The sequence below is a fragment of the Sorex araneus genome, chromosome 3 (assembly GCF_027595985.1).
Source record: "Sorex araneus isolate mSorAra2 chromosome 3, mSorAra2.pri, whole genome shotgun sequence".
In the NCBI taxonomy this organism is placed as follows: Eukaryota; Metazoa; Chordata; class Mammalia; order Eulipotyphla; family Soricidae; genus Sorex; species Sorex araneus.
The window spans coordinates 69,729,564-69,747,073 of NC_073304.1; positions in this window are offsets into that span (position 1 = coordinate 69,729,564).

Consider the following 17,510-nt stretch of genomic DNA (forward strand, 5'->3'; position numbering starts at 1 on the left):
CTCTCAGACCTCCTGAGAACTGTTTGGGAAGCTTCTTCATCCAAAAAGCTAGTACAGCCCAATATTTAATATCAAATCATGGAATTATAGGGTTTTTTTTCTTGTTTGTTTGTTTTTGCTATTTTAAGCATTCAGAAAAAGAAGGAGAAATTTGGAGAAATACATTTATTTTTAAGCATTCCAAAAAAGGGAGAGAAATTTAAGGAGAAATATACTTATAAACAAGAATTCTATGCTAGAAATAAAATAACATTATATATTTTTGTTTGGGGGAGGGGGCATACTGATTAATGCTGGGGAGGTGATACTCCTGCCTTAATTCTTTCGGGTCATTACAACAGAGGTGCTTGAGGAACCATGTAGCATCTTCAATAGAAGTGAAAACTCTGCACTGAAAACAGGTGTATAAAACCAAATGTATATGTTCCAATTGAATAAACCTACATAAGAACTGTATCAGGAAGGCATTACAAACAAATGACTTCATAGTTTAGCAAAGTCTCAATCACTACATCTAAGATTATAACTGAGCATTAAAAAAATGGATAAAGCACCCCACTGAGGAGGCCTTATCTCAAGTAGAATTTACTTCTATACTGATATACTTATTTTTTTTTAATTTATTTATTTTTATATAGAGAATCACCGTGAGGGTACAGTTACAGATTTATACACTTTTGTGCTTATAATTCCCTCATACAAAGTTTGGGAACCCGTGCCTTCACCAGTGCCCATTCTCCACCACCAGTAAACCCAGCCTCCCTCCCATCCTCCCCAATCCCATCTCCCCCCACCCCACCCTGCCACTGTGGCAGGGCATTCCCTTCTGTTCTCTCTCTCTAATTAGCTGTTGTGGTTTGCAATAAAGGTGTTGAGTGGCCGCTGTGCTCAGTCTCTAGCCCTCATTCAGCCCGCAACTCCCTTCCCCCACATGGCCTTCGACTACAATGTAGTTGGTGATCGCTTCTCTGAGTTGCCCTTTCCCCGGAACGTGAGGCCAGCCTCGAAGCCATGGAGTCAACCTCCTGGTACTTATTTCTACAGTTCTTGGGTGTTAGTCTCCCACTCTGTTATTCTATATACCATAGATGAGTGCAATCTTTCTATGTCTGTCTCTCTCTTTCTGACTCATTTCACTCAGCATGAAACTTTTCATGCCCATCCACTTAACTACAAAATTCTTGACCTCCTTTTTTCTAACAGCTGCATAGTATTCCATTGTATAGATATACCAAAGTTTCCTCAACCAGTCATCCGTTCTGGGGCATTCGGGTTTTTTCCAGATTCTGGCTATTGTAAACTATACTGATATACTTACTGAGAATTCTCTATAAAATATTTTTCATGTATACTATGTGCAAAGTTTTAGTTTATTCTAGGAAAGGAATAAAACAAAGCTAGCTTTATGACAGAAAAGCACAATATTTTTCTTGACCATCCTCTGGTTTTATGCATTAAAAATTTTAGAAGATTTTATAGGTTTTGTTTATTCTCTATGGTGACGCAGTCTAGTGATTTATTCGTGTGTGTGTGTGTAAGAGAGAGAGAGAGAGAGAGAGAGAGAGAGAGAGAGACAGAGAGACAGAGACAGAGACAGAGAGAGTGACATCTTATTGGGAAATGGATAGAGATACAAAGCAATAAATCAGATTTTCCCAAGCTCCATAGATTAGTTCTCTGTACTATATTTTTGTCTCAAATTTTACTCATGTAATTTGTGATTATTTTAATTTATTATTTTGAGCTTTGCAGCCATGTCTTGTAGTGCTCAGGGCTCACTCCTGATTCTATGCTCAAGAATCATTTCTGGTGGTGCTTAGGAGACCATATAGGGTACCGGGTATCAAACCAGGGTTGGGCAAGTATAATGCAAATGTGATTGCCTACCCACTGTTCTATTGATATAGACCTACTGGTCTTAGTATGTCATTTTCTCCTCACCTAACTTGTAATAACTTTATTATACAATTTATCATATGGCATTTTCTTCTGTTATTATGTTGTATCATATTATATTGCTTGGTTTTCATAAGTACCTATTAAGTGAATGACAACCAACTCGCCATTCAATACTGGCAATTTTTATAAAAACAATATGCTGTTTTTATAAGGAGTAAGAGAAATAAGGTTTTTAGTATAAAGTACGCAGATATACTAATCAATTTATTAGCATGGATATGCAAATTATTTAAGTGTCAAAAACTTTGATTCCATATAATCTATCAAGGCTATTGAATATTTTTTATCTATTTTTCATAATAATAATTTAAAAATACTGCTACATACTTCAAATATAAGAAATATTTGGCCTAGATATCTACATCCACCTCATTACATTATACTAATAATTAAAAACCATGTACACCACAATTTGCATCTTCATACTTATATTCCTCTTGCCAGAAAAACTTTTAAGCAGAAACGTTAAAAGCAAATATTTAAGTCCTCCCTTCAACCAAATCCAAATTTTTAGGAATTTATAACTGTATAAGTGAACAATCACATGATACTAATGCAAATTAAGAATCTCCATCATATCAAGCATCTGAAAAAGAAGCAGAGGATAACAACAATAAGAACACAACAGCAATAATTAAGGAGTGTTTTGCATATACTGGCACTTTGTTAAGGTTTACAAATATTAATTCATTTGTAATGTCTTAATTGGCTAGGACTGATGCTGAAACAAAATGCCACTGATTGAGTGTATTACAAACAGAAATGTATTGCTCTAAGTCCTGAAGTTTAGGAAATCCGTGATAAAGTCACCAGTACGATCCCTAGGTGGCCTTGAGGCCAGAAGGGCCTTCTTAGATCATAGTACGTGCTTTCTCAAGCAGCCTGGAATATCAATATATTCTCTTTTATAAGACGTTATCCCTATTTATGAAAGTTCTGGGCTGGAGCGATAGCACAGCGGTTGGGCGTTCGCCTTTTATGCAGCAACCCGAATTTGATTCCTCCACCCCTCTCGGAGAGCCTGGCAAGCTACTGAAAGTATGGAGCCCGCATGGCAGAGCCTGGCAAGCTACCCATGCGTATTGGATATGCCAAAAACAGTAACAATATGTCTCTCAATGAGAGACGTTACTGGTGCCTGCTCGAACAAATCGATGAGTAACAGGTAAAATTTATATATCAATATTTATAATAGTACTGCTATGTATTCCAGTCATATTGCGAGTTAAATAACACTGTTTTCATAATTAATTTTAAAGTTACTTTTAAACGGTATTTTTTTTTGTAAGAAATTTTTGGAGATTAGTACTGATCTGCAATCAGGTGATTGAAAACCACTATCACCGTGGTTTTGATAGTGTAACATTTTTACCAGGTGTAAAATTTTTGCCAAGGCTTATATTTGATTATGAAGAAGTAAAAAACAAATATTTAGACGATATTCCACTACTGTAGCTCTTATATGATAGATTTATCACATAAAATAGCTGCGCTGAATTTTATTATTATGGTAATGTAAAATGTGAGCTCTATCACCAATAAGTAGTAAATATTAAAATATGAATTCTAGTGTCAAAGAGATAGTAAAATGTAGGTGGTGTGTGGTCAACCTTGGTTCTATCCCTGAAACCACATTATTATCCTCTGAACCTCATTAAGAGTGATTCCAGAGCACATAGTAAAATATAGCACTGCTGAGTGTGACCCCAAAATCAAACAATAAATAAGATATGAAGTCTAGTATGCTTATTGAAACGACTATAATGCATTTTAAATTTAGAAGATAAGATGCAAAGGCTTTAATAAATGCAATCTTTATTGTTCAATTAATGCTAAAGTAATGATTATTTCTTGAGTATATTTCTGAATGTCATCCTATGTGTAATAAAGATAAATAATTAAAATGTTGCAATATATTGGTTTACAGAAAATATTTTTAAGGCAATTTGATAAATTCATATTTACAACCTTACATAAGTATTATATGAGAGCTGGTATTACCTAATTACTAATTTTCTGACACACACACATATATTATGAGTAAGAAATTCATATAAGATTATATCCATAAAAGAATGAAGCAGTTTAGAATTGCAAACCAATTGCTGGGCAAAAGAGAAAAAACCTCAAAGACAGCAATTTACAACTCTCATTATAATTAATAGTTCTTGCATAGCCTCAAATAACATCTCTGATAAAATATTACACACATTTAAGATGCACTTGATAATTATTTATCTTTCCTAACCCTTTATAACTGTAGCTAAACATTTTCTTGACTTGTCTAATTGTCTTCTAGGACAAGTTATTCATTAGGACATAAACCAAAACAATATATTTAATGTGATTTACAATGAATTGTCATAACACAATACAACCCTTTTTTTCTAATGGGAAAATATTCAGTTATGAACACTGAAATATAATTTGATTCACAGTTGGAATACTATGCATACTAAATCATTGATTTTTCTATTGCTTTAATATTGCTCTATCTGCAATTCTTAGAATAAATTAAATAGTAGCAATATAAGCAATAAATAATGCTACATTGAACAGGCTATGGTTTTCATAATGCAAAGGAAAGAAGTGCGTAAAAATGTTCTATTTCATTGCAAAGAAGTATCAAATCAGATTTAATTAAAGCAAGATTTCTCAACCTCCAAATTTCTCTTTGAAAAAAAAAACAAAACAGGTTCATATCATACCAAATGGATGGCATGGATATATCATCGTTCAGGATCCTAATACAAATGGGTTGACTAAAATGGTGGTAAAATATATAATTAACAGGATCTAATTCTAATGCAGCTACTTAAAGTATGTTTTTTAAAAATACTTTGTAATTATTCTAATCTGCTTTAATACTTAAAGTTGTCTTTCTGTTTTTAAAGAAACTTAAAAAGTAATCTTTTAAAGAGAAGAAACAGGAAGCTTTTTACTTCACATGTGTCTGCCAAGAAAAATCAACAAAACAAAGCACTATAAACTATATATTAGCTGTATTAATATACATAGCAGATTTCACACTGAGATGTTAAAACTGATCTGAGAAAATATCAAAATATAGGTCTTCATATGTTTTCATCAGTCAGTAATCAACCCATTTCCAAAAACGGCATTTCTTTCTTTGACATGTTATGACTTTTGTCCACATTAACACAGACTTCACGTTTGGAACAGCAGTTTCCTATTTTGTTATGAAAATATAAAAGTCTCAGTAACTTACACTAAATCCTTCAACTTAACGCTTAAATTTTAAATATGCAGGACTTGTATTAATTTCCTTAGAAATAATATAGTCAACAAGATTTTAGATCTCAATTACAAAAATCATTCAGAAATCCAATTTGCTAATTGCCAAAAATGCTCTAGCATACTGAAGTCTAGATAGCAGAAATACAGCTACCTGTTCAGAGAGAGTACAGTGGATAGGGACCTAGTCTTGCACCCAGCTGACCCCGCAACCCATAGGGTTCCTCAAACACCACCAGAATGACCTTTAAGTACAGAGCTAGTCTTGAGCAATTTTGGATATGATGATTCCTTATCCTGCCCCCATCTCCCCTGCAAAAAAAGGAAAGAAGAAACAACCGCTACCTTAGGTCTCAATGTGCGGATAATACAACGTTGTTTTCATTCTTTCTCCTTTTTCTGTTGTTAACTAAATAAATGAAAGTTAGTCTTCCTTTCATAGAAGTAAATACTCTTGTTTCATACACTTCTTCCTCCCTCTCTCCCTCCCTCCCTCCCTCCCTCCCTCCCTCCCTCCCTCCCTCTCTCCCTTCCTTCCTTCCTTCCTTCCTTCCTTCCTTCCTTCCTTCCTTCCTTCCTTCCTTCCTTCCTTCCTTCCTTCCTTCCTTCCTTCCTTCCTCTTCATTCATTCTTTTGGTCCAGATGTGATATGATTTTTAAATATGAATACACAGTGCTGAAAACAATACTGAAAAAATTAGTAAGAGTTGAATAAAAAGAAATATATCACTTTTCTTTATGTAAGGGATAAATGTATTTGAAAGCATTGGCAGTGGTCAAAAAGAGGTACAGAATGATGTTAAGAAAGCAAGTAAATTATAATGACCATATATATACATATATATGTATATATATATATATATAATTTATGGAGAGACAGCTGCAGGAGAGTGCGTGGGTCCTGCACAGAAAACAAAACAAAACAGTAGGTGTAAAAGCTTTGTAGTGGGAGTGCCTTGAATCCAGAATTTGAGAGGAAGTCCTTTGTGACTGGAATTAGAGTAAATCATTCCTACACCATTCCATGTGGAGAAGTGGATAGGGACCGATCAGACAGAGGCTCTGGGCTTGCTCCCAGCTCTGTGCTCAGGGATCACTCCTGGCGGGCTCAGGGGATCAGGTGTGGAGCTTGAGATTAAACCTGGGTCAGCTGCAATGCAAGGCCAGCACCCTACGCGCAGTCCTATATCTCTCTAGTTCCATTACTCAATTTCTTACCCGAGAGGCACTGGAAGGTGTGGAGGCTTTGCGAAGTGGGGTGGCTGGGGATGATATAATCAGCTTGGCTCTGGGACAGATCCTGAAGCCCTGCACAGAGGTGCAGGTTTTATTTATGTATTTATGTATTTATTTTAACAAGTGGGTAACTTGTTAAAATTTAAACACTTTTATATTATAGCAATGGCAGAGTCTGGCAAGCGACCCGTGACATATTTGATATGCCAAAAACAGTAACAATAACGGGTCTCATTCCCCTGACTTTGATATTTCACGTATTATTCTTTGTCTTAAGTTGGATGCAGAAATATTCTCCAAAAAGATGGGGTAACATTATTTTCTGTAGTATTGCACCCTTCTTCCCATTCTTTCATTTTTCTCTCTATAGCTCTAGCTCCCCTCTTGCTTTCTCTCACTCTCCCTTATGCCTACCTAGAATTGCCTTATAATACAAATTTTTATTTTGAAGTATACTGATCTATTCAACAATTGTTTTCTAAACTTTACACTGTCAGCCATTATAGCTTATTATTAGGTGCAGTTTCCTATATGATAACATTACTCCTGCAGCTTTTGCATTTTTCAAAACAATTTTGCTATTTGTTCCCTTGCATTTTCCCACCAATTTTATTTTTAACTTGTTAATTCCACAGAGTCATTGTACAGGTTTTACCTATTTTAATTATGTCTATCACTATAGACTTCATATATATTTTATATAACTTAATATAGTAATGAATAAATATATAAATCTAATAAATATAGTAATGAATTTATATTTAACCATAAACTTAGTTTTGGCTTGCAACTAAATATTTTTAAAATAATTAACAAATAGCAAAAACTAAGGAAGACACCGAAAGGTATATAGGTAGTGACATAACTTCAATATACTTGCTACCCATCTTCTATTTGGCAGTATTTAATATTTGGTTTAGTTATATGGTGCCAGAAGCTGAATACTCATCTTCTTCAACTAAATTTTTAAAATGTAGTCTTATTCTATTTATTAAAAAATTTAAGTAGAAAGTTAAAATTTTTAGAGCCTCCTAAATCAAATACATTAGCATTTACTTTATTATTTTCTAATGTTAGTTCTTCTATTTATCTTTTTTATTTCTTCTGATTTAATTTTTTATGTATTACTTTCACTACTAAAGTTAAATATTTTTCAAGTTAATATATGCATTTTGTATCATCCCTCATAGTTCAGAATGAACATTGAATATGTCTACCTAGGACCTTTCGCTAGAAAAGAATGACTTACTGGGAAAACGTATATGTATGTGTGTGTGTTTGTGTGTGTGTGTGTTGTCTGTGTGGTATCCTGTGAGAAATAAAAAAAGGTATGTCAGTGCCATTTTAAACTTCTGCCCACATCTTGATACCTATCATCTGATTTTGGCTGTTTTTTTCATCAGAATACAGCATAGATCAAAGTCAGAGGTCTTTCCACCTGAATTTGTTGGGTCAATTTATTGAAGTAAATTGCCATGATAGAATGGCATAGAGGTGGAAATAATATTGACACCATATGAGAAATGATTACCTCCATCCCAATAGTTACCTCCACTACTTTGTTCAAAATTTTGGATGCAGCTATATAACAGAAGGCTGACTGAGATTATGAAGAGACAACTGCTTGGCTCATTATAAAGTCAGATATGTTCTTTGGCATTTGAGTGGACAGCAGAGACTTTGACATTAAAACATGGCTCATTAGGAATGAATTTGAGCTTGGCCTTTTGCTGCAGTTAAAATAAAAAAAAAATCTAATATAACGAAACAACTTGAAAACGCAATACAATCTCTTAAACATATAAAAATGTAATCTAAAATAAAGGTACTATTCCTCTAGGCATTTGCCATTAAGAGCACAGTGCGTGTCTTAAAATTGTGAAGAAAACAATGAAACAGCACAAGATCATGTTCCTTTTATCTATCTTGTTCCTAGTGACAAATACACTGACTTTTTCTGTTTCACCTAACTGTTTGTCATGTTCTAGAACAAGCCATCTTGTAATTTCACGATAGGGTCATGTTTACAACGTTACATAGTAGTTAACGGTCAGTTACCACTTTTACAATAAATTTGATTTTGCAACTCTGCTAATTCAATTTGCACAAGCAAAAATCTGAGCCATAAAGCAGTTTATGTTCTTGAATCTACAAAGTAGAATAATCTTAAAATTAAAGTGGTTTAACAATACATGTTTAAAAAGCATTTCATACATTATAACACAAATTGTTTATTACATTCAATGCTTATAAGTTTTGAGTTTCTTCAAACTGCATTTTTTTTAATTTTTGGAATACTTTCAACATTTTATAACAAAATACAAAATGTCTCATTCAAAAATTGTTATAAATGATTTTCATTAACTTGTGTGTTCATTAAAATGTTCTGCTGTTATGAGAATTTAAAATTATCAACAAATAAGTGCTTCATTATCTGCGTATATCAGAAATATGCACCAAGTCAATTGAGAGAAGTGTGTCTGACAGTCCTGTCAGTTATGATGGAAATTACAAGTTCCTATACTTTGTGATGTTTGTAGAAGCAAATACGATAAAGGAAAGAGCACATCTATCAAATGTTTCATGGACAACATGACAAGATGAAAAGCTTTAGAACTTGAGTAATGCTGAAAAGTGCAAAACAGTTCCATGTATTACTTCTCGACCATGCCTCTGGCCTCACAAGCAGTGTTCAGGGGAATCTGGGGACATTCAGATTCACAGTAATACTTGGACAGGCTGTGTGAGGTGCAAGGTACTATGACTTGGATAGAAATGCTTCTGGGGTCCAGTGGTGTGGGGGCCAAGAGGGTTATACCCTGCAGTATTAAAGGAATATGTTTTGCAGAGATCCCAACTTCAATTACTATAGCCCTTTGAGTCATCTCCCCAGTCTGCAATAATGTATTTAACATCTTGAAGATTTTAAATAATCATATGTAGTCCAAAGAGTCCATAAAACAAACAAAACAATATCACAGGATCGTCTCTTAGAAAATAAGGTGTTTTTTTTTTTTGAGACTGAACCATTTTCTACAACTTCTACTACTGTTCTTACTAATTCCTGGGTCTCAAACACGGCATAGTTTAAATTTACAATACTTCAAAAATTGTAAGCGTATGCAGTTCGGGAAATGAGTTTAGAAGTCCAAACTTTGTTTAGAAGCATGTCTTAGAATCCCAAACTTTTTTTTTAATTAATTCATTTATTTTTAATTAGTGAATCACCGTGAGGGCACATTTACAGATTTATACACTTTTGTGCTTATGCTTCCCTCATACAAAGTTCGGGAACCCATCCCTTCACCAGTGCCCATTCTCCACCACCAGTAAACCCAGCATCCCTCCCACCCTCCCTGATCCCATCTCCCCCCACCCCGCCCTGTCACTGTGGCAGGGCATTCCCTTCTGTTCTCTCTCTCTAATTAGCTGTTGTGGTTTGCAATAAAGGTGGTGTTGAGTGGCCACTGTGCTCAGTCTCTAGCCCTCATTCAGCCCGCAACTCCCTTCCCCCACATGGCCTTTATTATAGTTGGTGATCCTTTCTCTGAGTTGCCCTTTCCCCAGAATGTGAGGCCAGCCTCAAAGCCATGGAGTCAACCTCCTAGTACTTATTTCTACAATTCTTGGGTGTTAGTCTCCCACTCTGTTATTCTATATACCCTAGATGAGTGCAATCTTTCTATGTCTGTCTCTCTCTTTCTGGCTCATTTCATTCAGCATGAAACTTTTCATGCCCATCCACTTAAATACAAAATTCATGACCTCCTTTTTTCTGACAGCTGCATAGTATTCCATTGTATAGATGTACCAAAGTTTCCTCAACCAGTCATCCGTTCTAGGGCATTCGGGTTTTTTCCAGATTCTGGCTATTGTAAATAGTGCTGCGATGAACATACATGTGCAGATGTTGTTTCGATTATACTTTTTTGCCTCTCTGGGATATATTCCCAGCAGTGGTATTGCTGGGTCAAATGGGAGCTCAACCTCTAATTTTTTGAGAGTCGTCCATATTGTTTTCCAGAAGGGCTGAACCAGTCGGCATTCCCACCAGCAGTGTAGAAGGGTCCCTTTCTCCCCACATCCTCTCCAACAGCGGTTGCTTTTGTTCTTTTGGATGTGCGCTAGTCTCTGTGGTGTGAGGTGGTATCTCAAAGTTGTTTTGATCTGCATCTCTCTGATGATTAGTGATGTAGAGCACTTTTTCATGTGCCTTTTGGCCATTCGTATTTCTTCCTTGGTAAAGTTTCTGTTCATTTCTTTGCCCCATTTTTTGATGGGGTTGGATGTTTTCTTCTTGTAGAGTTCAACCAGTGCTTTATATACCATTGATATCAACCCCTTATCTGATTAGAATCCCAAACTTTGAAGAAAAAAAAACAACAACTCTTGAAAGGAACAGCACAATCTTTCTTTCCAAGAAATAAAAGTACATATCTTATATGAAATCTATCTTTTGGAATACAGACATATGTCTAAGTTATGTAGTGTTATTTTTCACCCCACAAATTGCATTTCCTTGACATTTTTTGTGCAATGCTCATAGACTTAAGGCCCAATTCTTGTAATATTTGACCAGCTGGACAAGATAGTTCAATATTGGGGCCTGAGGATGCAGAGCTGGTTTGGCCTACAGTTTGGGGGGCCAGAAGGGTCACTGAAGCAAGATTCAGAATCTTCAGAGTTTCACATGGCAGTTCTTAGTTCCCCAAGCTGAGGGTAGGAGGTCAGTTGCATGCAAGATGGGTTAGCCCTTGATTACCTAGATATTTCCACAGCGCTCACAATTGTTATTTTAATGGATCAGCACTATCTGTAAAGTCAAAGACATCTGTATTAGTCTTCCTTTCTGAGTTAGATATCCAAGTGTTTCTAAACTTAGATATGTGGCAAGGTATAAAATGGTTTGAAATTATTGGGAGATTATTTATTTGATGGGGTTTGTGAATTCTTCTGTCAACTTGAGCAATTCCTCATTGAATAAATAGCTTATTTATTCAATGGAAATATTCAATGGAAAAATTTATTCAAAGGAAATATTTCAATTGAATGCTTTATGCTAGATTCAATATGAAGATTTCATAGAGAATAAGCAGCTTGATGATGGGCCAGCTCTGATTTTTTGAAGTAATTCACTTCCATTTGGAGGACACGGGGTAGAGCAAGCAAAAGGTAAAGTGAGGACTGAAATATAGCTCAGGGGTCACAAGCTCCAAGAAGAGGCAGCCAGTTTTATCCCCAACACTTTGTGACCCCCTGAGCTCTTCTGGATTCGCTGTTGAGGCACCTGAGCTCCACTGTGGTTCCCCTCACTGGTCCTCCAGCCATGTTGGTCACAGGCAGCACTACAAGCCCTACTGTTGAACCATTGAGACAAGTTAGCCAAGTGTTGTGGAAATGTTCCCCATGTCCCCTGAATAATTATTTGGATCTTTATAATACCACTTAAAACTGTAAACTGTATACATAAAATAAATGAGACAGAAGAGAGGAGGGAGGTGAAAGGAAGAGAGAAAGCAAGACAGAGAATGTTCAACTGAAGTTTGAGTTTTTGTTTTTTTTTAACTTAGAGGTTGGGGGTTGGCTACCCCCAGTGGTGCTCAGTGATTACTTCTGACTCTGTGCTCAGGGATCACGCCTGGTGGACTGATGAAACCCAATGAGGTGCTGGGGGTAAATCTTGGTTGACTGTGTGTAAGGCAAATGGCCTACTTTGGCCTGAAGTTGAGTTTTTGTAATTGTGACTTTAAACTGGCTCAGAGATTCATAAAGTATTACAGACAAGCATAAGAATATTTTTGCTTAAAATATAATAAGAACTGGAAAATGTTCATCAAGTTTCCAGGAAACAGAAAGAACACAAAGTAAAAGCTTCTATTTGTAATAATTCCTGCATTCAAAAGAGCTTAGCTCTGAGGAATGAACAGTACAAGATTACTGTTCTATCAAACAGAGCAGATAACTACAGTCTATTCAAAATCCTTTGTAAATAAACTTGTAGCCCCATCTAATATACACACATACACACACATATACAAACATAGACATCATCCCCAATCCTTTTATTCCTTTACATTTTTCCTATCGCCATACCTTTAAAATTTAAACCATCATCATATTTGTTTTTATTTGTGAGGTCTTCAGTTTTGGGAGCATAGAACTTCTGCTCTGATTCCTTTTGACAATATGCATTTGCCACATTCTTTTCTGTTTGTTCTTGACAGAGCTTCCTGCTATTTAGATTTAAGTTTGACAAATACTATGCCCCCATTATTTCTCCAGCAAGGGACATTTTAAGTAGATGGTGGTTATTTGTAAAATTGTAAAAACTGACCTCTGAGTATCCTAAAGGAAAACATTCTATCATTTGCCAGAAAAGTCTCTTAGGGATATTCTTACTTGGACTTGACTAAATTTCTAAGCCTGATAATTTTTGTGCACCACATTGAAGGTTATCCCTGCTAGTATAATCATCCTATCAAAGAGTCATTTGTCCTGAACAATCCTTTGCTGCTGTGTACATTTAGTCTCATAGTGAGAATGAAGTCATTTCTCACAAAATCCCTTAATAGATATCTTGACAACTCATTATTTTTTATTGTAAGTAAGGTACTAGGCAGTAATAAAACATGATAAAATATAAAACGTATTAATGTTTTTCTTAAATCTCAAGGTGGTATTGTACATTAAGCCATATATTTCAAGGAAAAAAGTTTCTTATATTTAAACAAATGAGGGAAATTACTTTCCTCCCATGGACATGTAAAAACAATCCAAAAAGTGTAAGAAATTAGAATCTCAGGGAAGGTGTTACACTGCTGGTACTGAAGGATTACTCCTGACCCTGTGCTTAGGCATTATTCCCAAAGATGCTCCAAGGCCTTATGCAAGGCTGCATATTTTAATCAATGTAAGTTGGACATAATGCAGTCACTTAAACTCTTGTACTCTCTGGGCCCCCAGAAAATGGGAATTTTTAACATTGGTAGGCAATGTTAAAATGTACCACATATGAACTTCCACAAAAGAATGGAACAAGAGTCATTTCCTCATGAGTTAATTTTCCAGTTTAGTGAAGGATCAAACTTGACATTTGAACACAGCATTTGCAAAAGAAGAGAAAAATCAAGTGTAAATAAAAAAGGACTTTTATCATTTGAATATCAACAAAGATTTAAGCAAATGCCCTTATTTTAGAATTTTGGTTTAAATTCTAAAATAGAGTCAAATAACTCCTGTCTTCCTCATACAACACAATGATTTAGTTTATTCACAACTATGTATATTACTGTATCACTGTATCACTGTCATCCCCTTGTACATCCATTTACTCGAGGGGGCACCAGTAACATCTCTATTTATTCCTCCCAGCCCTGAGATTTTAGTAGCCTCTTCTTACTCATCATTCCCAAGGATTTGAGGCTCTTTAAGGGTCATGAGACCTATGGTTGCTGTTTTTGGCATATCAAATACGCCATGGGTAGCTTGCCAGGCTCTGCCCATGAAATAAACATATATGTGTATATATATATGTATATATGTATATATATATTACATATAATATATATACACAAATCACTCTATCACTGTCATTTCATTCATCAATTTGCTCAAGCTGGTGCCAGTAACATCTCTATTCGTCCCTGTCACATGCTAGTGTAGCCAGGTGGCATATTGGGAGCTCTTTTAGGGTCAGGGGAATGAGGACCATCTTTGTTACTGTTTTTGGAATATCAAGTATACCACGGGTAACTTGCCAGGCTCTCCATGCGGGTGGGATACTCTTGGTAGCTTGATAGCTTCAGGCTCTCCGAGAGGGACAAAGGCTTTTGGGATGGCCTCTAATTGCCTTTACAGATATTCCAAGTCTACCAAATGCAAGCTTTTGGTAGACTGGCATATTGTAACGATCTGCACACTGACAAACAAGTACGTGCCTGCATCTCTGGCCAGCACCTGGGACATGTGCGGTCTCAGGTTGATTTTCTTAAGGTTGATGGAGTGCGCCAGGAGGTTATTGATAGCTGGCAGAGCAGGACCTTATTGCGGAGGGTCTGTGCCAGGTCGAACACCTGTGCCGAGTACACAAACAAAATTATCTAAAATGTCTAAAAATGATTTTATATACTGATAATATTTGGAAAAACTATAGAATTGGTGATTTTAATTTTTGGTTTTTAGTTTCATATGCATGTTTTATCATTATAAACTATAGTACTATTAGATTTCAAAGGGAATAAGTCAAATATGGAATATCTATGAATTACAGTATAGATATTACAAGATATTAAGTGTCAATATAGATTAAGGGACATATTTCTGAGCTACAGCTGAAACTGATGGCTGAAGTAAAACATTACAGCTTCTGTTGACCATATAAAACTACACATGTGAAAGGCAGAAACACCAGTTTCCATGACAGAATAATGGCACTTTCTCCCTATCTTAAAATCAATCTTTGGTTAAAAAACAAATTATGAAAATATATTGTGCCTCATTGTCTACTTTCTGTTCTATTTGCTTCAGCAGATTATACCACTAATACAATGATCTTTTAGAGTGTTTTCCTGTGGTAAAAATTCAGAAACCCACCTCTTCTAGGTCATAGACAATGATATTTTAATTGGCCATATTTTCTAGATATCTTCCCACATTAGCATGAAAAGGTTTTAAAAATTATTTTAAGGGCTGCATATTATATTTTGTTATATTTCCCCAGTAGTTTCCCACTGAGAAGATATTATCATTGGCTATATACTGAAAGATGTTCAATGCTCACAGAAAGCCATTGTACACATAGATTTATCATCCTTGATTTATTTAAATTGCACTAATTGAATACATTTTAACATCACTTTTTAAAAATGCTGACAAAATAAAATTGTTGAAGAATGATTTTGGAATATTGCTGGTGGGTCTATACTGTTAACACTGTACCTCTAAAGACTCTCAACACTTTTACTTTTGTAAATCAATGTTACTGCAATAAAAAATAAGCCTCATGGATTCTGAATTAAAAAGAGAGAGTGTTTGGATGCTATTCTGTTCAAGTGCTTTATCTACTTACTTTGCAGTATTCTTTATATTGGATGAGAACTTGGCAAGGCAAAAAAAGAAAGGGATTAGTGGTTTATGCTCGTTTTTTCTTAAAATGTGCAAGACCTAGCCTCTTGTTAAATTTATGTTGAATGTTGTAGCACACAAGTTAACACAACTAAAAACTTTAGTTTTACTACTTCTTTTTGCTAGGATATACATAGACATCTTTATCTGATAATAAATCACAGCAGAGATTTTCCCAAATTCCCATAGGATAATTTTTTTACCCCATTAATTCAACACTGTACAAGGATACAAGTTTATACTTAAAGCACTTTATAAATTACTCTTGAAAAAATATTCTAGTTGATCTAAAGATGCTGCCTTTTACTTAATTGCCATATTACTCTTTGTGACTTTTAATCATTTTTAGGTGCATCAATTATGCTAAATAATAATGCCTCTACCTAACTTCTGTATACATTGCCAACACCTCGGGTTATATTCATTTACCTATATATTATGTATTAATTCATTCATTTATGTTTTATCTGCTGTAAATCGACACCTATTTTTCTCATTCAATATATTTAGGGTGTGCTCATTTCAACTTGTTTTCTGCTGCATTAGGGGTTTGGCCATCGCTAGTGGTGCTCAGGGATCTCTCTTGATGATGTGAAGCTATAGATCAAACAAGGATTGGCCATGCGGCAAAGCAAATGCTTTACCCCTCTACTATATGTCTGGCCCCAGTGCTTCTACATGTTTGTTTTGTCTTCATGTATCCTTAGCTATATTTTATAAAATAAAAATTGGTTACTATTAGAATATTCTTTGTTCTTGGTTATTAAATATTTTTATTGCTACTATCTAATTAAGAATCACGTTCATGGGGCTGGATATATAGCTCAAGGACTAGACTTTCTTCTTCCCACATAGAAAATCTGGGTGTGCTGCTTGCCACTATGTTATCTAGAAAGACCTCCATGCAAAGGGCCAGGAGTAAACCCTGAATATCACCCTAAAAAAATCAAAAACTAACTATGAAGCATATTCTCTACTTATAGGGAAGCTGGAGCTATAGCACAACGGGTAGGGCATTTGCCTTGCACGTGGCTGACTGAGTTTGATTTCTCTGTCCCTCTCAGAGAGCCTGGCAAGCTACTGAGAGTATCTCGCCCTCATGGCAGAGCCTGGCAAACTACCCGTGGCATATTCGTATGCCAAAAACAGTAACAACAAGTCTCACAATGAAGACATTACTGGTGCCTGCTCAAGCAAATCAATGAACAATGGGATGACAGTGACAGTGATATCATAGGGAAAATTACTCATCTAATTATTTATCATATAAAATTTTATGCATATTATTTTGAGCTCTAACAATTACATTTATAGTTTCTATTTACATTCAAAGAATGTTGTTTGTGTTGTGCTTTCCTTATTATTAACAACATTCATATAAGCAAAGCCATGTGAGAATAATAATTTTTCTAAGAACATGGGACAGAAGAAATTGGTGAAGGTCGAGAAAGATAGCTGAGTAGTGTGAAGCAAATGCTTGACACGGATACGCCTTGGATTAGATTCTTGGTACCACATGGTGCCTGAGTAAACTGATGTGTATCCTAATGCTTCCCAGTATAGCCAGATCTGAGAAATTTAGCATACTCAATTTAAGCATCAAACTATTAGGCTCATATTGCCAGGTTAAAATTTTTGAGTGGTCCCCAGGTTTCTGGGCACTGCTAGCGATGCCTCTTCCTCCAAAAATGCTATAACCACCTCCAATTCACTCAAAGTTAGAGACAAACTATTCCCTCTTATAACTTAATTATAACAACTGGAGAGAAGAATCTGTTTAACATGCCACCATCCAACATTTCCCTTCAAAAAATAGTTTTGGTAATAGTTACTTAGATAATGGTTTCTTTCTATGCGGTTTTCAATAGAGTCAATACATGAGGTTTTCCACATTATGAAATGTAAAAATTGTGACACCTTGATATTTTGACAAGGTC